Source organism: Triticum urartu, chromosome 7, assembly GCF_003073215.2.
Source record: "Triticum urartu cultivar G1812 chromosome 7, Tu2.1, whole genome shotgun sequence".
Classification (NCBI taxonomy): Eukaryota; Viridiplantae; Streptophyta; class Magnoliopsida; order Poales; family Poaceae; genus Triticum; species Triticum urartu.
The window spans coordinates 63,056,764-63,081,600 of NC_053028.1; the positions used below are offsets into that span (position 1 = coordinate 63,056,764).

General features: G+C 42.4%; 1 pseudogene; it reads right to left on the reverse strand.

Annotated features, from left to right (window-relative positions):
* Window positions 1-17,780: 17,780 nt before the first annotated feature.
* On the reverse strand, window positions 17,781-24,409 carry LOC125518359 (annotated as a pseudogene).
* Between the last annotated feature and the right edge of the window lie 428 nt (window positions 24,410-24,837).

Below are 24,837 nucleotides of genomic sequence, written 5' to 3' on the forward strand. Positions count from 1 at the left end.
GAGACGACCATGTGATGACACATTGATATAGATCAAAATGATGGAGATCATGGTGTCATGCCGGTGACGATGGAGATCATGACGATGCTTTGGAGATGGAGATCAAAGGCACAAGATGATGATGGCCATATCATGTCACATATATGATTGCATGTGATGTTTGCCTTTTATACATCTTATTTTGCTTAGTTCGGCAGTAGCTTTATAAGATAATCTCTCACTAAATTATCAAGGTAGAAGTGTTCTCCCTGAGTATGCACCGTTGCGAAAGTTCTTCGTGCTGAGACACCACGTGATGATCGGGTGCGAAACAGTTGCACACACGGAATACTCAGGTTAAACTTGATGAGCCTAGCATATAACAGATATGGCCTCGGAACACGGAGACCGAAAGGTCGAGCGTGAATCATATAGTACATATGATCAACATAGTGATGTTCACCATTGAAACTACTCCATCTCACGTGATGATCGGACTTGGTTTAGTTGATTTGGATCACGTGATCACTTAGAGGATTAGAGGGATGCCTATCTAAGTGGGAGTTCTTAAGTAATATGATTAATTGAACTTTAATTTATCATGAACTTAGTCCTGGTAGTATTAGCATATCTATGTTGTAGATCAATAGCTCGTGATGTTGCTCCCAGTTTATTATGTTCCTAGAGAAAACTAAGTTGAAAGATGTTAGTAGCAATGATGCGGATTGGATCCGTGATATGAGGTTTATCCTCATTGCTGCACAAAAGAATTATGTCCTTGATGCACCGCTAGGTGACAAACCTATTGTAGGAGCAGATGCAGATGTTATGAACGTTTGGCTAGCTCAATATGATGACTACTTGATAGTTTAGTGCACCATGTTTAAACGGCTTAGAATCGGGACTTCAAAGACATTTTGAACGTCATGGACCATATGAGATGTTCCAGGAGTTGAACTTAATATTTCAAGCAAATACCCGAGTTGAGAGATATGAAGTCTCGAACAAGTTCTATAGCTAAAAGATGGAGGAGAATAGCTCAAGCAGTGAGCATGTGCTCAGATTGTCTGGGTACTACAATCGCTTGAATCAAGTGGGAGTTAATCTTCCAGATAAAATAGTGATTGATAGAATTCTCTAGTCACCATCACCAAGTTAGTACAACTTCATGATGAACTATAATATGCAAGGGACAACAGAAACGATTCCCAAGCTCTTTGTGATGCTGAAATCGATGAAGGTAGAAATCAAGAAAAGCATCAAGTGTTGATGGTAAACAAAACCACTAGTTTCAAGTAAAGGGACAAAGGGAAAAAAAGGGGAACTTCAAGAAGAACGGCAAGCAAGTTGCTGCTCAGGTGAAAAAACCCAAGTCTAGACCTAAACCTGAAACTGAGTGCTTCTACTGCAAAGGGACTGGTCACTGGAAGCGGAACTACCCCAAGTAATTGGCGGATAAGAAGGATGGCAAAGTGAACATATGTATATTTGATATACATGTTATTGATGTGTACTTTACTAGTGTTTATAGCAACCCCTCAGTATTTGATACTAGTTCAGTTGCTAAGAATAGTAACTCGAAATGGGAGTTGCAAAATGAACAGAGACTAGTTAAGGGTGAAGTGACGATGAGTATTGGAAATGGTTCCAAGATTGATATGATCATCATCGCACACTCCCTATACTTTCGCGATTAGTGTTAAACCTAAAATAAATGTTATTTAGTGTTTGCATTGAGCATGAATATGATTGGATCATGTTTATTGCAATACTGTTATTCATGTAAGTTAGAGAATAATTGTTGTTCTGTTTACATGAATAAAACCTTCTATGGTCATACACCCAATGAAAATGGTTTGTTGGATCTCGATCGTGGTGATACATATTTTTATAATATTGAAGCCAAAAGATGCAAAGTTAATAATGATAGTACAACTTATTTGTGGCACTGCTGTTTAGGTCATATTGGTGTAAAGCGCATGAATAAAAATCCATGCTGATGGGCTTTTGGAATCACTTGATTATGAATCAGTTGATGCTTGCAAACCATGCCTCATGGGCAATATGACTAAGACTCCGTTCTCCGGAACAATGGAGCAAGCAACAAATTTGTTGGAAATCATACATACTGATGTATGTGGTTGGATGAATATTGAGGCTCGCGGCAGGTATCATTATTTTCTGATCTTCACAGATGATTTGAGCAGATATGAGTATATCTACTTGATGAAACACAAGTCTGAAACATTTGAAAAGTTCAAAGAATTTCAAAGTAAAGTGGAGAATCATCGTAACAAAAAAAAAGTTTCTACGATATGATCGCAGAAGTAAAATATTTTAGTTACGAGTTTGGCCTTCAGTTAAAACAATGTGAAATGGTGTTCACTCCTCACGCCACCTGGAACACCAAAGTGTAATGCTGTGTCCGAACGTCGTAACCGTACTTTATTAGATATGGTGCGATCTATGATGTCTCTTACCGATTTACCACTATCGTTTTGGGGTTATGCATTAGAGACAGCTACATTCACATTAAATAGGGCACCATCTAAATTCGTTGAGATGACACCGTATGAACTATGGTTTGGCATGAAACCTAAACTGTCGTTTCTTAAAGTTTGAGGTTGCAATGCTTATGTGAAAAAGTTTCATCCTGATAAGCTCAAACCCAAATCGGAGAAGTGCATCTTCATAGGATACCCAAAAGAAAATGTTGGGTACACCTTCTATCACAGATCCGAAGGCAAGATATTCATTGCTGAGAATGGATCCTTTCTAGAGAAGGAGTTTCTCTCGAAAGAAGTGAGTGGGAGGAAAGTGGAACTTGATAAGGTAATTGTACCTTCTCCCGAATTGGAAAATAGTTCATCACAGAAATCAGTTCAAGTGATGCCTACACCAACAAGAGAGGAAGTTAATGATGATGATCATGAAACTTCAGATCAAGTTACTACAGAACTTCGTAGATCAACCAGAGTGAGATCCGCACTAGAGTGGTACGGTAATCCTGTTCTGGAGGTCATGTTACTTGACCATGATGAACCTACGAACTATGACGAAGCAATGATGAGCCCAGATTCAGCGAAATGGCTTGAGGCCATGAAATTTGAGATGAGATCCATGTATAAGAACAAAGTATGGACTTTGATTGACTTGCCCAAAGATCGGCGAGCCATTGAGATTAAATGGATCTTTAAGAGGAAGACGGACGCTGATAGTAGAGTTACTATCTACAAAGCTAGAATTGTCGCAAAAGGTTTTCGACAAGTTCAAGGTGTTGACTACGATGAGAGTTTCTCACTCGTATCTATGCTTAAGTCTGTCCGAATCATGTTAGCAATTGCTACATTTTATGAAATCTGGCAAATGGATAAAAAAACTACATTCCTTAATGGATTTATTAAAGTAGAGTTGTATATGATGCAACAAGAAAGTTTTGTCAATCCTAAAGGTGCTAACAAAATATGCAAGATCCAGCGATCCATCTATGGACTGGTGCAAGCAGCTCGGAGTTGGAATATACGCTTTGATAAGTTGATCAAAGCATATAGTTTTATACAGACTTGCGGTGAAGCATGTATTTACAAGAAAGTGAGTGGGAGCACTACATCATTTCTGATAAGCATATGTGAATGACATATTGTTGATCAGAGATAATGTAGAATTATTCTGCAAAGCATAAAGGAGTGTTTGAAGGAGTTTTTCAAAGAAAGACCTCAGTGAAGCTGCTTACATATTGAGCATCAAGATCTATAGAGATAGATCAAGACGCTTGATAAGTTTTTCAATGAGTACATACCTTGACAAGATTTTGAAGTAGTTCAAAATGGAATAGTCAAAGAAAGAGTTCTTTCTTGTGTTACAAGGTGTGAAACTGAGTAAGACTCAAAGCCCGACCACGGCAGAAAATAGAAAGAGAATGAAAGTCATTCCCTATGCCTTGGCCATAGGTTCTATAAAATATGCCATGCTGTGTTCCAGATCTATTGTATACCCTACACTGTTTTTGACAAGGGAGTACAATAGTGATCAAGGAGTAGATCACTAGACAATGGTCAAAATTATCCTTAGTGGAATAAGGATATGTTTCTCGATTATGGAGGTGACAAAAAGGTTCGTCGTAAAGGGTTACGTCAATGCAAATTTTGACAGAAATCCAGATGACTCTAAATCTCAATCTGGATACATATTGAAAGTGGGAGCAATTACCTAGAGTAGCTCCGTGCAGAGCATTGTTGACATAGAAATTTGCAAAATACTTATGGATCTGAAAGTGGCAGACCCGTTGACTAAACTTCTCTCACAAGTAAAACATGATCACACCTTACTAATCACATAACGATGTGAACTAGATTATTGACTCTAGTAAACCCTTTGGGTGTTGGTCACATGTCGATGTGAACTATGTGTGTTAATCACATGGTGATGTGAACTATTGGTATTAAATCACATGGCGATGTGAACTAGATTATTGACTCTAGTGCAAGTGGGAGACTGAAGGAAATATGCCCTAGATGCGATAATAAAGTTATTATTTATTTCCTTATATCATGATAAATGTTCATTATTCATGCTAGAATTGTATTAACCGGAAACATAATACATGTTTGAATACATAGACAAACAGAGTGTCACTAGTGTGCCTCTACTTGACTAGCTCGTTAATCAAAGATGGTTATGTTTCCTAACCATAGACATGAGTTGTCATTTGATTAACGGGATCACATCATTAGGAGAATGATGTGATTGACTTGACCCATTTCTTTAGCTTAGCACTTGATCGTTTAGTTTGTTGCTATTGCTTTCTTCATGACTTATACATGTTCCTATGACTATGAGATTATGCAACTCCCGTTTACCGGAGGAACACTTTGTGTGCCACCAAACGTCGCAACGGAACTGGGTGATTATAAAGGTGCTCTACAGGTGTCCCCAAAGGTACTTGTTGGGTTGGCGTATTTCAAGATTAGGATTTGTCACTCAGATTGTCGGAGAGGTTCTCTGGGCCCTCTCGGTAATGCACATCACTTAAGCCTTGCAAGCATTGCAACTAATGAGTTAGTTGCGGGATGATGTATTACGGAACGAGTAAAGAGACTTGCCGGTAACGAGATTGAACTAGGTATTGAGATACCGACGATCGAATCTCGGGCAAGTAACATACCGATGACAAAGGGAACAACGTATGTTGTTATGCGGTTTGACCGATAAAGATCTTCGTAGAATATGTAGGAGCCAATATGAGCATCCAGGTTCTGCTATTGGTTATTGACCGGAGACCTGTCTCGGTCATGTCTACACAGTTCTCGAACCCGTAGGGTCCGCACGCTTAACGTTTCGATGACGGTTATATTATGAGTTTATGAGTTTTGATGTACCGAAGGTTGTTCGGAGTCCCGGATGTGATCACGGACATGACGAGGAGTTTCGAAATGGTTGAGACATGAAGATTGATATATTGGACGACTATATTCGGACACCAGAATGGTTCCGGGGTTATCGGATATATACCAGAGTACCGGGGGGTTACCGGAACCCCCACGGGTGTTATTGGGCCTCATGGGCCCAAAGTGTTGGAAGAAGAGAGGCAGAAGGAGGTGGCCGCGGCCCCCCTTGCCCCAATCCGAATTGGGAAAGGGGAGGGGGCGCGGCCCCCTTCTCCTTCCTTCTCTCCACCACCTCCTTCCCCCTTCTCCTAATTGGATAGGAAAGGGGGACAAAACCTACTTGGAGTAGGATCCCCCCCCCTTGGGTGTGCCTCCTCCTCTTGGCCGGCCCCCTCCTCCTCCCCCTCTTTATATACGGAGGAGGGGGGCACCCCATAGACAACAATTGATCAAGTTGATCTTTTAGCCGTGTGCGGTGCCCCCCCCCCCACCATAGTCCACCTCGACAATACTATAGCAGTTCTTAGGCGAAGCCCTGCGTTGGAAGAACATCAACATCGTCAGCACGCCGTCATGCTGACGAAACTCTCCCTCACCACTCGGCTGGATCGGAGTTCGAGGGACGTCATCGGGCTGAACGTGTGCTGAACTCGGAGGTGCCGTGCGTTCGGTACTTGATCGGTAGGATCGTGAAGATGTACGACTACATGAACCGCGTTGTGCTAACGCTTCCGCTTTCGGTCTACGAGGGTACGGAGACAACACTCTTCCCTCTCGTTGCTATGCATCACCATGATCTTGCGTGTGCGTAGGAAATTTTTTGAAATTACTACGTTTCCCAACAGCCACGTCCGTGGATAGTGACCGGTCAGACCCCACATGACAACTCCAACAACCATATTAATTATTTTTCAATTAGCATTTTCATACAAAACCAAGGAAAAAAGCAAGATCTATGTACTACTAACTACCATCTACACTACTCATCCTTCTCGTCAGATATGTGGATGAAACTAATGTCGGGGTCGCCGTCGTTATGGTCATTGGCAGCCGGGCGAACCTCCGGTTCCTCCTCGGGAGTGAAGAATGGCATGTCGCTCTGTTGCCTCCTTTGCCTGGGCCACCTCGAACTCTATGCATCGACCATGGCGAAGCCAGTAGGCGCCAAATCAGCCTGATGCGCCTCCTCTGACTCCTCCTCCACCTCCTCCTCTATGATCGCATCCTCCTTCTTTGCCTCCACCACCACCTCCTTCTCCTCGGGCTGCACTGAGTCCAAAGGCAGGCTGGCTGCAATCCGATCTTCGCGCCTGCCCTGGATCTCCTCTAACAGCTATAGCCGCCGCTCGGGAGTGAGCATGTTGTAACTAGTGGTTAGTAGCTGATGGATGGATTGAATGTCACGGCGGTGGAGGGGGGAGGGGGAAGAAATGGAGGAGGTCTATGGTTGGGCTTTTGTCGTCTGGCTTACATAGCCGGACATGTATCCTCACATGGCATGCTAGAGCGGCACCACACGACGCCAATGCGTCCTCATCGATGAACTAAGGAGGCACACGTCAGACCACTGGTTTACGCTTTTGTCCGCATGGACCCTTGCGGTCTGTCCTAAGCGACGTGCATGTCCGGACATCTTCATATCAGCCCCAGATATGTGTCGGATATGGGAAGTGCCGGTCAGTCCTGGTATTTGGGCTAGATTTGACAAGTCTAGTTGGCTCGCAATTTTGTGTTTGGGCAGTACTAGGCAAGCTGCCCGGGTATTTGGGGCGGATATCTGAGGACTCCAGTTGTTGATGCTCTCATGCCTCAAGTAGCCGCATGTAGCAGTGTGGCAGTATCTATGGTGTCGCAGACAATGACATGACAGACGTGTAGCCGTCTCGCATCATGAGCTGCAGGGCAAGCACCGGCTTGGTGAGCGCTCACTCTAGCAGTCAAAAATGGCCAGCGTGGTTGTGGCTGTGGTGCCACGGACAACGGAGACGTGCTCCCGGAGCGGCGGTATGAGTTGCCTGGAGGGCGGTGCAACATGGTGACATGTAGGGATGGCAATTTTATCCACGGATCTGGATACCCATGGATACCCGACCCGGTTGGGCAAGGGTATGGAGCACATTTTCTCCCATGGGTCCATGGATATGGATACCCACGAACAGCCGGGTTGGGCATGGTTATAGTTTGTGCTCCATGGATATCCAATGGATACCCGTATGACATGTGGGGCCATATGCCAGCGATAGTAGAAAGAGCGAATCAATGGGAAATGGCAGGAAATATGCAACTTGTTCCATGAGCTATATGTTGCAGAATCAACCTCTGGTATGTCACACTTAAGGACTCATCGTATTACTTGTTGCCTACTTATGCATGTAGCTTATGTTGTCATTTGTGAGTGAATGATGATGAGTTAATTTGCTCTTTGGGAAGGCTTCATGCTGACTTTTCTTTGCCCATGGAGCTCCATGGGTATGTGGGTATCCAGTGGATTTGGACATGGGCACAAGTTTTGCCCATGGATAATTTTGTGGATGGGCAGAGGGTAGGAAGGTGGGTCATGGGTTGGATTTGGACAGCTCCACCCGCCCCAAACCCGACCCATTGCCATCCCTAGTGCCATGGATGATGCCACGACGGACACGTCGCCGGTGCGGCGACGCAAGCAGAAGTGTGTGCGCTGGTGCGGTGAAAATTGCAGGTGCTTGGCTGGCGGCGACTACGATGGCATGACTAATAGTGAGTGGTTCGACCCTATGGTCGAAAGGGAGACCTCTTTGTTGGCGCCTTCAGTGCCCGATCACTTTCCTGGCGATCGCACGCGCCCCATAGTGGGCCGTGGCCCATTCGCTTGAATGTTGCTCGCTCGACCGCTCCTTGGTAGCCTTTTTTTTCTTGCGAGCACCTGTCAAAAAAGCCTTGTTGTTTAAAAAATAAAAAAGGAAAAAAATTGAAAAAATAATGAATTAAAAAATGTACATGAATTCTCATAAAAGTTCAGAAAATTAGAAAAAAAAATTCATCGAATTTGAAAACAAGTTAATCAGTTTTCAAAAATGTTCATCTAGTTTGCAAAAAAGTTCAGCGGTTTTGAAAAAAGTTCATCGAACTTGTAGAAGTTCATCGAATTCGAAAAAGTTCATTGGATTTGAAAAAGTCCATTAGTTTTGAAAAAAGCCCATCGAATTCGAAAAAGTGAATCTACTATCAAGAAAAAGTTTCACGAATTTCTTTCACAAAAAAAAAGTTCGTGACTTTGAAAAAAATGTAAAAGGGACAGAGAAAAAAACAACGAAAGAAGAAGAAAAGGCCAAAGAAACCACTATGTAATACTTGAGGTCAGTTGGTCGGGTGGTTATGGGGTTGAAGTCCTAAGACCCGCGTCGCGGGTTTGAATCCTGGGTAGCACGCACTTTTTTTCTCTTTTATAGAAACAGAGAAGGAGCATATGGGCCGACCCGCTATAGAAACCTAGCATACAGGGAGGGTGTGCACCCTGTACCAAAATACCTGTATTCGGCACTTAAGGCACCGAATTGGATTTCGGGAGTCCATCGGGGCGAAGAGTTAGACAAACTAGAAATAGTCCTTAACCATGGTTCATAGACAAACTAGAAATAAATGTGAATCTTTAGTTCATAGTCCTTAACGCAAAGCGCTCTCAATATCTCTACTCTTACAAGGCGAGTTGGTAGGACAATATCCACGGTTTTTGTTTTTGCCTCACCGCCGATTACTCCCTCCATGTTGGTTTTTCTCGCTCCCTCTTAATACCAAATCAATTTTCCCAATCCTCCTCTGGTTTGTTCGTGCCTTCTTTGGCTGGTGCTAATTTAATTCAACCATGTAAATATTATCTAATTAAGAATTCAGAAATCACACCATATATGTAAGATAACCTTCCTAAAAGACAAAGAGAAGATTTTTCTCAATAACCTTCCAAATCAAAATAAGATATTCCTCAATAAGAAATAGCTAATACCACATCATATCACATTTATTATCTATCATTATCTCTATTATTAAATCTCTACTCCTGAAAAGGGAGTTGGTGAATACCAGCCCCTCCATGCTGATTTTTTTTTCTCACCGCCACTAAAAAAAGGATCGATCCACCCGACCTTCGGATTCATTTTTTTCATGCTTGCTTTGGCAGGTGCTGGTTCAATTCAATCACGTAAATATTAGGTAATTAATAAGAATTTAGAAACACTATATATGTCAGGTCACCTTCCTAAAAGATAGACTAAAGATTTTTTTCTCGATAACCTTCCAAATCAGCACTCCTAAAAGGGGAGTTGGTAGGTCGGTATCCATGGTTTATTTCACCTCAACGTATCACCACACTCCATGTTTGTTTTTCCTCCCTCCCACTAAAAACCCGGATCTATTCACCCAACCTACCTTTTCATTGTTTTTCCTTCTTGATTTGGCAGGCGTCGATTCAAATCAATCATGTAAATATTAGGTAATTAAAAATTTGGACATCGCAACATATAAGTGATATCACATTCCTAAAGACAGACAAAAGATTTTTTCGATAACCTTTTAAAACAAAACTAGATATTTCTGAACAACGAATAGCTAATCCCGCGTACTACGCTATTTATTATCTATCATCATCTCTAGTATTGAATCATAATCACAACTTTCCGTAGACATTTTTTCTTCAATCCCACCCACATATCTCTGTTTTCACCACAAATGTTTTTTTTCTTGTTTCGTTTGTTCCGTTTGACCTCCGCTCCCGCGTATGTTGCACCCTCCCCATTGATTTTCAACCCACCTATTTTTTCCAAATAAAACCCATCTCCCGTCAACCCCCTCCAGCCCTCCTCGTTCGACCTCCCCTCTCATGTAATCCCCACCTACGCGCCTCCTACAGACTCTTCCAATTCTCTATTCGCTACATCATCCATCCCACAAAAATAAGAAATCTCTCCGATTTTGACTCGACCATTTCTTCCTTGTCACGTGAGGAGAGCGCCACATAGGATTCTCTCACACTCGGTTTTTTTCATCCTGAATGTTCGCTCCCTGACTGCAGTTGGCACCGCACATCCCTCTCCCTCACACCCGACCCGGCAAGGGTTCCAACCGCCGCCGCTCCCCTGCTATCCTCTCACAGCTGCGCTCTCGGCGCCACTGACTCTGCCTTCGAATTACCTCTCTGGACGTTCCTCTACGCCGCAGCCGCCAAGGATCAAGGGTGACGACGTTTCAATGTAGTGGTAATTTGATGCGCTTGTGAGGGGGAGCACGTTTTTGGCGACACTGCAGGTGAGGTCGTCTTTGTTCTCGACTGCATATGATGACAAGAAGGGTATGCTTCGCCAACTACTCCATGTGGTTTTGTGATCCCAGGCACCTACAGGATCATGTCTGAGGTATATATGCCGAAGAAGTTGGAATGATGAGGAAGTGCGGCAGCCTATCGTGCGCCGTCTCGGCTTCGAGGCCAAACAGATTTGGTTTCGCTCCCAGATCCCACCCTCCCTTGTCTTCTTGCTACGACTCCATGGATGATTATATTACATGTTTGTGCGTGCGTGATAGGATCAGAAGACTGACAGGGAACAATATGTATTAAACGCTACATGTCCTTATTACTTAATTACAGTAAGCAATCACCTTATGGCCTTTACTATGTCGATCCCACATTATGGCCTTCACCGTGTGGTAGTATTAGAAGACTGAATTTACATTTAGCAAACACCTGATGGCATTTACTGTGTATTTCAAGAAGTACCTCGTAGTGGCAGCAAATCTGGCAATTAAGACTTTTTTTTCTACAGACAGTGATCCAAACTACCTGGTATGAACAGCGGAACAACTTATAATACTAACATGTAATGCTTCATTTAACTCATTTTTGTACAACATACTATTGCATCGAAAACTTTAATGCAATTAACTGTTGAATTTTTCTTCATCAGGATTTAGCGATCTGGCATATAATTATGATCTTCTGAAACTCGGTGGTTCAGATCATGGAAGATATGACAGAGAAGAGCCTGACATAGTAAGTATTCACTACCAGAAACCGCAATATTTCTGTGGGTTGGAAACCGACAGGAAAAGAGCCGAACCCGACAGGGAAAGTATTTCCCGTCGGTCACCCGTCAGGGAAAGCCGACAGAGATAGCTTGACAAAGATAGCTTGACAGAGGTAGCTCAACCAATCTGAATTTTATGAAGATTATTTCATGATCTTCCTGTGCAGGTAATTCTGTCGTATGTAGTTCTGAATTTCATTTAGATTGACCTTGAAGTATTTGGAGATATGATGCACTATCTTGACTGAACAAATTATGTGCAAATGTTCCTGGACCCCCCCCCCCCCATCGGAAAATTAAATCACGTGTCAGTCTTTCGTTTAGCAATAGAAATAACTCAGTAACTAACATGGTGGTTTTAGCCGGATAGCAACCTTTCACCTAGAAAGAACAGGAATAATGCCAACCTTTCAACTGGATGAAACCAAGATAGGGCATGAAAGAACCAAGATAATATGTTCCCACTTGCCAGATGCACTCACATGTTCCTTACCACTCATCTCTTCAATTCATTCTTGTAAACATGTGATGAGTGCAGATTTTGGGTGGAGATGGAGATGGTGGCAAGCGGGAGATGCCAAGGATTGGGTTTACAACAATGTTTTAAATAGCGGGCTATGCCAAATAGCGGCGGACCTCAAAATCAGCTATAGCAGAGCTATAGCGGGCTATAACGGGATGTTTGTACATGAGACCATTTAGCGGCACCCTGCTGAAAAGGCTATAGCAAGGCTATAGCGGGGCTATAGCCGGCTATTTAAAACTATGGTTTACATAACACGTCCACTATAACGTTTATTTTTCATCTACATTCACAGATTTTTGGCCTTCCGGTGATGCAACTGTGAGTGTGTACGGTGTGAACACAACATATAACACCCTGTTGGTTTTCGTTGCAGCTTAGCAATGTCGTCTGTCTATGGTTCAAAGCACGTTTATCTTCATTTTACCACTAGCATCATGTAAAATGAAATGAGATAGAATGGTGTAGCCATTGATGATTGGTGGAGAAATTAACAGTTTTGGGTCATCAGAGGTGTCTCGCAAGATAGCTTTTTTTGACTTTAATCTTAATTATGCATGTGCTCCAAAATAATAATCAAACATATTTGTGCTTATGCATATAATAACAATAGCAAGAGTATATTCCATTTTAGTGGAAACTAGAACAACGAGTTTTCTTTTGCATATATAAATAGATACACAAACAAAAATACAACACCCCACACAATTAGTGTTTCACGCCACCTCGTGCTCACGAGCAAGCTCTGACACGATCAGTTCATCCACGTCATCTGCCTCAACCCGGATTCCCCGATCCTGTCGTGGTTAGCACCACCCACTCATCATCAGTACAGCCAAGATGGCCAAGAGGACCGCCACACAATGGAGGGACTCATGGGCCCGTGAACCATGGTTATGTAGCCCCTCGGTACTCAACTTTGATGACAACGGTTCAATGCCACGCCCGGGCCGAGTGGCCATCGCCGGTGTGCAGCTGCGCCCATATCTCATTACCGATAGGATAACAAGTACAAGCTCGCCATCGTGGGATCTAGGTTGTTCATCGGGCCAGCTGATGAAAGGCACCAAATGAAGAAGAGAGGGACATCAACAATGGAGGTGTGTCTTGGTTCTCCCTCATCAAAGACTTTACCGACATAACTTCTCAAGGGGGCATGTTACCATTGTGTTTTACTTGGAATGGCTAGAGCAGAACTGGTCATCGGTAGAATTAGTGTGCGAGACGTCAAGTGAAGGGAATTAAATTAAGTTAGTGACCAATGGAATTAAATTAAGTTAGTGACCAACGGAATTAAATTAAGTTAGTCACCATGGGTTGAATTAGCACTAAGATACGAAGGCGGTTGCCGCCTTTGTCCCTTGATGCTGGCCTCCCACGGTGGCATTGATCGCTGGCTCATTTAAAACACGAGTTCATGGATTTTGTGATAAAAGTGAGGGTTGCGAGTGAGCAGGACGGGGGTAAAGTTGGTATGTTCAGACATGGTTGTCTAAGTGGAATAATTTCCTTACATTAAAAATGTGGGGAATTTCCTTTCACTAGAGATGGCTTTGCAGAAGAAATTTTGGCATACAATTTTTTGGTATGAGACGGTGGTTCATTTATTTTCATCAAGTCATACAATTTTTTGGCAAGGATAGGAGGGTAAATGCTCTGGTTGGTTGATTCAAGAGTTAATAATGAACACGGTGGCGTATCAGTTGCATGTCCAACAAAAGACATTATATTTTTATTTCGTGGTCATGCACGAGATTCAACTATATGTTACAACGTGGCAATGGCTCAGCGGATATGGGGTCTGCCTTCTTGGAGGGGCGTCCTGGGCGGCACATGCCTCGTCCCCCTTGATGGCGTTGGCGGATCAACACAGACATCCCGGGGAGGGGGGGGGGGTAGGATGAGGGCGAGCGGGGTGATTGGCGGGGGACTTCTCCTAGGTTGTCTGTGTCGAAGTACAGTCTGAAGGAGAAAATGTGCCATGACGAAAGCGAGGTGGGCTTCATCCAATTTTAAAAGAGAGGGCTCCAGCAAGAAATATCCAGCTACAGCGGGAAAACGAGCAGGAAGCGGAGGGTCTGGCAAGAAAAGGGAATGGTGTGTTCTAGGGTGGATTTGTTGTGTTTGGACCGCGTGTTGGATATAACATGACGGATAGTTCAGACAACCACACTTCTCCTCCACATATGGACTGGATTTGGGGAGCCCGGACTGTTCAGACGGTTGGATTTTTGGGAGCTGGGCGCCCATTTATGTCTAAATGTGTTCGGACTTATGACTTATGAGAGAGAAATAATCTTCGATATAGGGGACGACTTTAAACATTTGTATGATTCATTTGTATGCACTGTAGTCCATAGTAATGCAAGGCGTACTACTAGTTTGTATTGGAGGAGTTGATCTTACGGCTAGCATCGAACAGGGAATATGTGAACTAATTCTTGCCGCCGAGACCAATGCTTCCCAGAGCTAGCTATCTTGGCGTACACAGATGGCCGGCAAGCTGCCGCTACATGAGCTTCCAAGGCTCCCTTCCTGTTACACACTTGCAGAACTCCAGATCGATGCTGTTTACCCTGTGGATGAGACGGTGAAGATCTAGGCCCTCCAAGCTTTTTCACACGTTGCCGAGAAATTTGTTCCTCATATAGTCACTGTTCGATGAATTGTTTTTATCATTATTAATAATTTTATGTTACTATTATTCATTCATTTTTTTCTCTAAAGCTCACATAATCTATTTTTAACATCTGAGGAGCTCTAAGTCCACGTTATACACGTCTACACTACATCTGACAAGTGGAAGTTTGTCCTTGCAGCAATTAGTGCCTCGGAGGTCTTCAAGATTGGTGCAAACAAATATTAAAAGAGCATAGAAGCGCTCATCTGGGCTAATTTAAAAAGAACATACTTCTCTTACATTATCCGGTTAACATTGTAACATGAATTCTTGAAAATATCCCAACGAAATGCGAAAAGAATGTAATGCCTCTCTCACTACCTTTGTAGTTAAGCATTTTTCATACAAAGGGCCGGTGACTGCATACGCAACAATAAAGGAAGCATGCACATATTATATCCTACTCTCCGATCTCTTCGCCGATGCAGTCAGCGCACTTGAATTCTTTGAGATGTTTTGCTTCAGTGGCAGCTATGTTCACATATTTGCCATGGAACCACTGGTCACATATGTCACAGCATATCCAAAAGGCGTTGGCATGGTACTGAGCACTACAGGTTATGCGAAAGTATGTAACTTCATGATCATTTTCTTTGTCTTCAGCAGGCTTCCTAGAGTCCTTGTTTGGAGCAGATAAATTTTGCATCGACTCTTGAGATGGTGGCACGTTCTCTTCAACAGGTATGATAGAGTCAAGCATGTCTATTGTAAAAAAAAAAGCCGGAGATTGGATTATTAGTTTGCGTGTTTGTTTTAGATTTGGGCGGTACAATTTTGTCACTTTAGTTAACTGTTTTTTGCATGAAGCACCCATGCCATGCATATGGCTGGTGTTGGCGTGGTTCATACCATTGGCTGCAGGCTTGGAATTTCCCGGTACTTCAATCCTATTCCGAGGCATGATAAATATACAGATCTCTATTTTTGCCAAAATTATACACATCTCTCTACTTTTGGTGAATTTAAAAAATTAAGCCGGCGCTCTCTATATCTTCTGTGAAAAAGATCGCATGTGCGCACACAAGTATATATGTTTATATACACTGTCCATTGCCAGTGCAAAATAGCTAGAATCCATATTCCAAACAATTTTGTTTTTTAATTTGATCATTACTAAAATAAATAGAAAACTATGTCATTTATCTGATGTAGTTTAGTGAAAAAATATGTATGTAATATATGCGGCTTAAAAATTACAAATATTTCAAAATAGAATACAGTGCATGGATACTCTTCATTGCCAGGAGAAAATGATTGCCGTCATGTACTCTTATAAAATTAATGCATGATCGAATCCTAGAAAATATATGGTCCAAAAAAGTTGAAGGTTTTGTGGGCAACAAGTGTCCAATGTCTGTAATAAACTTAAGACCAAACCCCATCATATTTCTTTAGGATATAAAAGGACACAAAATTATACTCCCTCCGTTCCAAAATATAGTGTTTCCTCTATTGTCGTACTTCAACTTTGACCATAAATCTAGCCAACAAGACCGACTGCGGCGGGAGCAAAAGTTATACCAATGAATTCGTATTCAAAACAAGTTTCTCATTTATATAATTTTTTCTTCGGTCGCAGTCGGTTTTGTTGATTAAACTAATGGTCAAAGTCGGACCTCGGGAAACGCAGGCGCACTATATTGTGAAATGGACGGAGTACATCCACCAAAGAATTTCTCATTCGCAATACTATAGCCCACCAGTACACATGTAGATTTCATAAAATTGCTATAATGTTACATCTTCTATCAATCTGGAATTATTGGGGCATGGCACACCAAGAATATATATCACGCGCATTGATTTCCTGTCGCAGTTGGTTCGTTGATTAAATTAATGGTCAAAGTTGGACCTCGGGAAACGCGGGCGCACTGTATTTTGAAATGGAGGAGTACATCCACCAAAGAATTTCGCATTCGCAATACATAGCCCACCAGTACACATGTAGACTTCATAAAATTGCTATAATGTTACATCTTCTATCAATCTGGAATTATTGGGCATGGCACACCAAAAATATATATCACGCGCATTGATTTCACACACTTGTCAATTGGAAAAGTCTATGCATGCAAAAAATACAACCACTAATGGACGGTGTTGTTTATAACTCGATACTCTTTTTCCTTTGTCTAATACAAAATAAACACGGTCGTATATCTGAAAATAACCTTTTTCCCAAAGAAATATGTTTGAAAGTAATTGATCAAACTATTGGCCTAAATTCCTCTTTGTTTCAATACGGAACTACGCTACCCCGTGCAACAGCACTGGATTTTGATGACTATTTTTTCTTCATGAAAAACGGATCTGAAAATGGATTCAAGAAGTCTGGGACAGCAGGATCTAAAAACTACGGCCACAAATGCCCTTAGTTGTTTAACTCAATACAATTTTTTCCTATGCCTAATAAGAAATAAACACAGTTATGAGGACAGTAGTAGTATTTGAAGAAGCCAAAGAAGTACTTCACACAAGAGGCTATGAGGCCTTGTGTGTGTTAACAGAAACGCATCCATAAATACTCTTCTCAGCTCTTTGTTGTGACGATTAGATACTTCTGCGAAAGTGCTACACTACCATGTTTGGTCTGCAGTTACCAGCGGTGCGGGGGTCGGGAAAAATCTTTGTCGGTTCAGCCGGCACCAACACAGTGACGCTTGTGGGTGCCATGGTGACGCTTGTGGGCGCCGCCTCCCTTCTTGAAGGGCGTCAGGTGTACCCCGCCGGCACTCCTCTCCGTGTACTGGCAGGAATCCGAGGATCTGTCCGGGCATGCAGCAGCATCATTGTCGGCGTAGTACTTCTTGAAGGTGTTGTTTGGTATGCGGGAATTCAGAGGCATAGGAGCGTGGTGGAATTCAGAGGCATAAGAGCGTGGCGCCGGTTGCTGGAAATCATCGCTTTGGCATTTGTTTCTCTTTTTGGGCTTGATTGTCGTGTTTGCCCATCGGTGATATCACAGTTCTGTCAAGTGGTTGCTATATTAATATAGCAAGGCGAAAGCCTGTTTCAAGACATTGTAAACTGAATTCTTAAATATATCCCAACGGAATGGGAAAAGAATGTAATGCCTCTCTCACTACCTTTCTAGTTAATCATTTTTCATACAAAGGGTGACTGCATACCCTAAAATAAAGGAATGGTGCACATATTATATCCTACTCTCCGATCACCTCGCGGATGCAGTCAGGACACTTGTATTCTTTGATATGTTCTGCTTCAGAGGCAGTTACGTTCACACATTTGCCATGGAACCACTGGTCACATTCGTCACAACCAATCCAAAAGGCATTGGCATGATACGGAGCATTACAAGATCCGCAAAAGTCGGTAACTTCATTATCCTTTTGTTTGTCTTAAGCAGGCTTCCTAGAGTCCCTGTTTGGAGCAGACAAAACTTGCATCGAGTCTTGAGAAGGTGGCACGTTCTCTTCAGCAGGTGTGATAGAGTCTACATCTGGATTGGACACATTCTCTTGAGTTGGTGCGTTCGACTCCCTCTTTGCATTGTAACGCGCAAATGTTGATAGCCAAGGAAGATCATAAGAGAGATAGTATTCGTCATGGACTGTTCGCATCTCGTTTACCATATCAAATAAACGTATCCTAAACGAGAAAGTAAACCAACATCACCAAATCAGCAATTGGCTTCGCAAGCAATATGTAACACATGACATTCTTGATGCATGGAGGAACTATATAAGCACAAGAACATAATGATTTAAATAGAAGACGAAGATCGCCCCTAATAAGAATAACCCATTATTTAATGCTGAGGCTCTAATAATTGGTTCTGCAGGACTATTGTTCTGTTGAAGCTGTATTCTCTCTCGTGTTTGTTCAATGGAAAAAACAAGATATTATGTCAAAAAATAGAATCTTCTATACACTTGTTTAAAAGCATAGGAATTACATACTGTTTTGTTAGATAGAAGTTACAGGTTTTTGCACTTTTTGCTGCATTCAATGTATCTTCTACATGCACATGCTTTATGTGTTGTGAAATTATTAGTTACGTTTCTCGGTGGTAGATTGCACATATAAATGTCCTAAATGTTAAGTGCACAAAAAAACTGTTTGTGAAATGAAGTAGTAGTGGTGGTGGTGGTGATAGTAGTAGCGGCAGCAGGGAGGCGGACGTTTGGTCCCTGGCACTATATGTCCCCGGTATCTAGATCATCAATAAGTGCATCGCGATGCGTTGCTAAAGTAGCGATTTATGATATACGGAAGGCAGTGCAGGTGTGGAAGTGGATATACTTGAGAAGAACAGTGTTGTACGTCGCTTGGCACATGAGAGGACAGCATCCGCACAGTACCAAGACGCGTTTTGCAGCCACTGCAGTTAAATGTTCTGCTACTGAGACACGGCAACTTTATCCTCGACATTGGAAAAGTGGCAGAGCACTGTAGCAGCTGTGTCCAGCAAGTGAAACTAGTAAAAAGGGTGATGCAATGGATAGACAGACATGGCAAAATCACAATGTGCTCACAATGACAGATATATTAATCCATAAGGGAGTTCAAAATAAGATAATTAGAGAAACAGCTATATTAATCCATAGGGGGGGTTAAAATTAAGCTAATTATATATAAATATGTTTTTTTCAGTTCAGTTTTTCATGTAACAGAACGGTGCATGTGTCAGGGAATGTATTTACTAAGTTGTTATCTATTGAATTGGAAGTTTTTTTTTTCACGAGGTCCATCGAATTGGAAGTTGGTTCAAATTAAATTGGATGCGGCCGATTAGTTGGAACAGGAATAAATATGTGGGTAATATGGTCTTCTAGATGAAATATAAGTCTACATGTTCTGAAATAGAAGTCAAATTTGGAAAACAAAACTTTTTTCGAAAATATATCTACGGTAACTTTTCAAAAAATAACTTTGTTTGGCGATAAACTCATTTATGTATTAATTGAATATTTTCTTAGTCTTTATATCAGAATCTATTCTTTTCTCACAACACAAACCAATTTCACAATTACGAATATATTCTTGATCATGTACATGTAATGGAGCAGTCAACGAGAATTTATTTCTAGATGAACATTTTTCCATTACATGTAATGAGCATTTTTTTTCATTAACATGTAATGGACATTTTTTTTTCAAACTGTCATGATATTTTCCAGAACATAGGAAAAATTCTGTAACAACGGGTAAATTATCTCTAAAGTATTTTTTTAATATGGGGTCAAAGTATTTCCTGGTATGTTTGAACTTTTTCTTAACATGCGGCATCAATTTTATTACTAAATATCTTTTCCCTAACATTTTTCAAATCAGATTTTATAAAAAAAATGTGTGTGCAGTAGGCAAATGGTGAAAAGGTGTTAGCGAATAATATGAAATGAACAGTAGACTGATTAATGTATCTGGTCGCATTGAGAGTACAGAGTTGTATTGAAGGACTTCGTTACGCTACTCAAAATTTGTCGACACTGTTGAGACAAGAAATAGCAGGCAAACTGAAAAGCTAAGTTGGTTAATGCGTGTCAGGGTGAGTTGGCCGACCCGTGAGTAGCAGCTACCGTTGGTTAAATGCGAGGGTGGGCCCCTGCAGTCCGAAGGCATCTAATACTCCCTCTATTCCACAATGTAGTGCTTCCTCTATCCACGTGCTTCAACTTTGACAGTAAATTTAACTACCAATACCAATTGTGGCGGGAGCAAAAATTATATCAGTGAATTCGTATTCGAAATAAGTTTTCAATTATATAATTTTTTCTCCCGCCGTAGTTGGTCTCGTTGGTTAAATTTATGGTGAAAGTAGGACCTCGGGAAGCGCGGGCGCACTATATTTTGGAATGGAGGGAGTACAAAACAGAGAAAGAAATAATACAAAAGAAAGTCAAAGTATAATAATAGGCGGGTTGAAGATCACGTCTGAATGAATGGCGAGATTCCGGAGACAGATGTCCCCAGGAACCATTCGGTATTTCCCCAGCAGCAGCAACAATATAGTAGTAACATACCTTTGGTTGGCGGCGTGATAAGTGGACAAGAAAACGGTGACGCCCATGAGCCACGAGTCGGAGTGGTGGGCGACGAGTGTCAGGTAGTCAGAACGGTTCATACAACCTCGCCGGCGGTTGATGCCTCGTGTCGGCACCGGCAGGCCTGGCGGCACCATCTCCTCCGGCAGCGTCAACTCCCAACTACCATCCGGGTACCCGTACAAGCACATTGGCTCTTTACCTGAAGCGAGAAAATGAATCACACCACTACATCTGCCAGTGATCTGCACACCTCGCCATCTTATATTTACTAATTGTAATTGGGAGCACCATATGAGATTTACTTTAATTTAAGAAAAACTACCTCTCCAAACAATCCATTTGACAAAAAGTCATTATATTATTCAAACAGGTTTGATGTAGGTACATGTCAAACAACTCTATTGTAAAAAAAGCCGGAGATTAGATTGTTAGTTTGCATGTTTGTTTTACATTTGGGCAGTACTTTCAACACTTTAATTAATGAAATATTTTTTGCATGAAGCACCCATGCCATGCATATGGCTTGGTGATGGCGAGGTTCATATCACTGGCTGCAGGCTTAGAATTTGCAGGTCCTTTAGGCCTATTACGATGCGTGATAAATATGCAGTTCTCCATGATTGCCAAATTTATACAAATCACCCTACTTTTGGCTAATTTAAAATTAAGCCAGCCTTCTCTATGTCATCGTGAGAAAGATCGCTTGTGCGCACACAAGTATATATGTTTATATACACTGTGCATTGTCCGCGGAAAATAGCTAGAGTCTGTATTTCCCGACAAATTTCTTTTAAAAAATTTGATCATTACTAAAAATAGAAAACTATATCTCTGATGTATTTTAGTGAATATACATGTATATAATATGTGACTTAAAATTAAAAATATTTCAAAATAGAACCATGGATACTCTTCATGACCAGGAGAAAATAAATGTCCTCATGTACTCTTGTAGAACACTTTTGCATGAATATTCTATGTAAATAGTAATGCATAATCGAATCCCTAGAAAAGATATGGTCTAGAAACAGTTGAAGATTTTGTGGGCGACAAGTGTTGAATGTCTATAATAAACTTAAGACCAAACCCCATCGTATTTCTTTAGGAGAAAAGGAGAAAAAAAAGTATACATCCACCAAAGAGTTTCGCGTTTGCAATACTATTGCCCACCAGTACACATGCAGCCTTCATAAAATTGCTACCATGTTACATCTTCTATCAATTTGGAGTTATTAGGGGCATAGCACACCAAGAATATATATCACGCGCATTGATTTCACACACTAGTCAATTGGAAAAGTCTACGCATGCAAAAAATACTACCACTGATGCAGAGAGTTGTTTATAACTCTATACTCTTTTTCCTTTGTCTAATACAAAAATAAACATGGTTGTATGTCTGAAAATAACCTTTTTCTTCCGGAGAAATATGTTTGAAAGTAAGTGATCAGACTACCAGCCTAAATTCCCCTGTGTTTCAATACAGAACTTCACTAGGCCGTGCAACAGCAGTGGATTGATGACTAGCTTTTCTTCATGAAAAAACGGATCTGAGAGTTCATGTCAGCCGGATTTACAATTTTGTATTTAAAAATGGATCTAAAATTTTAGGGACAGCAGGATCTAAAAAATACAGCCACAAATTCCCGTAGTTGTCTAACTCAATACTTTTTCCTATGTCTAATAAGAAATAAAGACCATTATATGTTTCAAAGGAACTGATCAAACTATCAGTCCAAGTTTAATTAAATAAAGAACTTCACTAGCCCGTGCAATCACGGGATTGATGACTTGTTTTTCTTAATACAAAATGGATCCGAGATTTCATGTCAGATGAAACTATCAGCCTATCCCTAATACTAAAATAAACACCAGATCTGAAGTTCTTTGTCCCATGTCTAATACAAAAATAAACAAGGTCACATGTTTAAAAGTAACTGACAAAACTATCACCCTAAGTTTCCCCATGTTTCAGTGCAGAACTTCACTAGACCGTGCAAACACGGGATTGATGACTAGTTTTTCTTAATAAAAAATGCATCTGAACTTTCATGTCAGATGAAACTATCAGCCTCTGCCTAATACGGGATCTAAAGATTTTTTCCTATGTCTAATACAAAAAAAACACTCTTATATGTTTAAAAGTAACTGACCAAACTATCAGACAAAGTTTCCCCATGTTTCAATACAGAACTCCACTATCCCGTGCAACAGCACGGAACTGATGACTTGTTTTTCTTAATAAAAAATGGATCTGGAATTTCTTGTCAGCCGGATTTACAGTCTTGTAACAAGCAATGGATATAACATTTCTGGGACAGTTGGATCTCTATATTACATACCTTCCTCGCGCAATAAATCATATAATGTATCCTGATCTGCGTGTATGGCAACAAGGAGGAGAAGAGATCGGTGTTAGATCCATCAGCACGTAGTCGTCACATATATCCAGAAAAACGTGTCACTAAGGAGCATCCCGTGGCGTACCTGTGGTGAGGGCTTGGACAAGCGCGCTGCGGCGGCCAGAGAAGTCCTCATAGATGTTCTCCACGGTCCATGAGACGGCCGGGCGGGACCGCCATTCACCAGGGTGTGCCGGCAGCGGGGTTGGTGAAGGCCGCCCATGAACGGGAACGGTGAGACGACGCCTGGAGGGAGTGGGGTTGGAGGAGGAGCAGAGATGGGCGGAGCTCTTGAAGGAGGAAGGTGGAATTGGATCTATGGGGGCACCCTGATACTTTGTTGCTTTATAAAGAGGCGGGGTCAAGAGGATGGAAGAATGGGGAACGGAGGACGCGGACGGGTTACTACTTTCCTTTCGAGTCTATCGGCGGGATGTGTTTGTTTTCTTTCGTTTCCTATCACGTTTTTGGCCACGCCGGTGAGGAGCCAGCACCAGTGAAATAACTACAAGTTAGCTGGCATGCAAATCCTAGGGCTACTGGCGTGTGGTCCCTGGATCAGCTGTCCAGAATACGCGGTACTCCTTTATTTCCTACATTAATTTCATTTATTTTTTTAAAGGCATTTATTTCCTTCCTAGTGTAAAAAGTACACGGCACGATGTTCTCCCACGGTTCTGAAATGCATTATGTTTTAGTCATGCAGTTTCTAAGATGAAACATTGATGATTATTTTGTATGCACTTAATTGTTGCTAAAAGGTTAAGGGATATGTTTGCATTCTGACCAAATAGTACCTTACCGTATGTAAACATGCTTGCGCCAGCCGCGTCCCAGGATTGCCACGTGTTTCGATCGGGCCCGTGCACCACAACCCCCTCGAAAACCTTATTCGAGCCGATGAAGGGCTTGCCCCACTTTTTTCTCCTACACCGTGCGTTGACCACAACTCCGTAGTACCATCTCCTGTCTCTCTCTTTTTCCTCAATCGATGGAATGCTCCTTCTCTCTCCCTGCCCGTCTACTTCACCACTGAATTAAGTGTTGGCTTGAGACTGCCGTGGTGTGGAGGCGCCGCTGCAGGGCCCTTTGAAGGTGAAGTTGCAAGGCCGGCGGGATTGGGGCGCGATGCCGGGTGCCTGGCACAGGCGCTACAAGGCCCCGGGTTCGCCACTCGCGGCAGCGCTCACCAGTCTCGCAAATGCACAATCTCGCCGGGGTGCTGTAACCCGGGGTCGGTGCTGTAATTGGTGGTATCTTAGCAGCCACGGTTACTGCCAATCCAGCGTTGGAAGATGTCTCGTCGCACGCCGCCGGCGGTGCTGCAAAATGGGTGGTGATAACGGCCGTTGTGCTGCAACCGTAGAGCATGCCCATGTTGTATCCACTGCTGATGTTGCAACCACACAGCTCGCCGGTGCAACGCTGCAAGCCTGCAACGGGGTGGTCGCGGCAGCCACCGTTGCTGCAACCCGATGGGGGCGGCCGCAACGATGCTTTGATGGCCACAGCGATGGTTCAATGGACACGACGACGAGGGATGCTATGACGACATCGGCAGCTGTGGCGATGCTGCAAGGCATGCTTCATTGGCCGCGGCGACGAGGCATACATTGATGGTGTCGACGACAGTGACAATGCTTCAACGACCACGGCGATGGTTCTATGGACATGACGATGAGGCATGCGATGACGACATCGATGGTCGTGGTGGTGCTGCAAGGCATGCTTGAATGGCCATAGCGACGAGGCATACTTCGATGGTGTCGACGGCCCTGGCGATGCTGCGACGCGTGTTTCAACGG